Consider the following 1,869-nt stretch of genomic DNA (forward strand, 5'->3'; position numbering starts at 1 on the left):
CGGGCGGCCCTCCCCGCGCCCCCCCCACCCCAGCTCATCACTCCACCTCCTCGCTTGAGCGGGCTTTTAGGCGCCCTCAACCACTAGGCGCCCTAGGCAGCCGCCTAGTTCGCCTAGTGGTTGCACCGGCCCTGGCTGCCAGCCTGCTTATTTGTCCCCTTCAATTGAGTGTTGAGAGCCCCTATAGCTGGCACAGAACAGCAGTCATGAGTGAAAGAAGAAAATGCCCCTCTGGGGCAGCATTCAGAAAAAGAAAGAAAGCAAAGGAAGCTTTTCTATCTAAGCAGGAAGGAGCTCTCCTGAGATACATAGACACAAATGTTCACGGTGAGCCTTCCGGCCCCAGTGAGGATGTGAGTGGTGAGGAGATGCCTGATCTTCCAGTTAGTCAGAGTGCAGGTGACTTGGCAGCTACTGCAGCATCCATATCTCCATCTCAAATTGATGTAACCATGCACATTCCTGAAGAAAAGTGTAGATCAGAGAAGAGTGTGGTGGAGGTGCAAGAAACAGCTGTTGGTGAGTTTAGTTCCTTAAGTCTAGATGATCCAGGACTGTGGACCCACTTGAGCAGTAACCTGAGGGACTTCCTTGTACTGCATGGGCCACAGCAAGTGAAAAACTTCATGTTCCCCAAAGACAATGAAAATAGAAGTTTCCATCCAACACATTACTGGTGTGAAATCCCCAATGGTGACAAAGTGGAGAGGCCATGGCTTATGTACTCAAAAACCCAGAATGCTGCATACTGTTTTTGTTGCAAACTCTTCCAGTCTAATGTTCCAGACACATTGGGTTCTACAGGAACAAAGGACTGGAAAAATCTGGCTAGAAGTCTGGCATGCCATGAGAAGGCAGCAAATCACCAGAGAGCATTCCATAGGTGGAAAAAGCTTGAAATGAGACTGTGGGTACGTCTATACTTACCTCCGGGTCCGGCGGCAAGCAATCGATCTTCTGGGATCAATTTATAGCGTCTTGTCTAGACACGATAAATCGATCCCGGATCGATCCCGGAAGTGCTCGCCGTCGACGCTGGTACTCCTGCTCCGCGAGAGGAGTACGCGGAGTCGACGGGGAGCCTGCCTGCCGCATGTGGACCCGTGGTAAGTTCGAACTAAGATACTTCGACTTGAGCTACGTTATTCACGTAGCTGAAGTTGCGTATCTTAGTTCGAAGTGGGGGGTTAGTGTGGACCAGCCCTAAGGTTAAAGGCCACCATAGATGATCAGCATTAAGAGAAGATTGCATCAGAGTCTCTTTACTGGCAAAATGTTCTGAAAGGGCTCATTGACATTGTGAGAATGCTTGCTACTCAAAACCTAGCACTGCATGGCACTTCAGATCAGCTGTATGTGCCAAACAATGGAAACTTCCTTAAAATTGTGGAGCTGATGGCTGAGTTTGATGCGGTACTCCAGGAGCATCTAAGAAGAGTCACCACCCAAGAAATGTACACACACCACTACCTTGGAAAAACAATTCAAAATGAGATCATACAGTTACTGGCAACAAAAGTCAAGCAGAAGATTGTGGCAGATCTGAAGTCAGCAAGATATTACTCTGTTATTCTGGACTGCACACCTGACATCAGCCATATGGAACAAATGACTTTAATGTTGCATGTTGTAACCACAACAGAACCTAGTGAAAATGTCCCTGCAATGGTGACTGTCAGAGAGCATTTTCTAGAATTTATTGACATTGATGATACTATAGGAGTTGGTGTGACAAATGTGCTTCTTAAAAAGCTGGAAGATACGGGAATTGCGATAGCTGACATGAGAGGTCAGGGCTACGATAATGGTGCCAATGAGAGAGGAAAGAACAGAGGAGTGCAGACACGGATCCGAGAGTTAAACCCTCAA

This window comes from Terrapene carolina, unplaced genomic scaffold (assembly GCF_002925995.2).
Source record: "Terrapene carolina triunguis isolate 2854851 unplaced genomic scaffold, T_m_triunguis-2.0 Scaffold85, whole genome shotgun sequence".
Lineage (NCBI taxonomy): Eukaryota > Metazoa > Chordata > Testudines > Emydidae > Terrapene > Terrapene triunguis.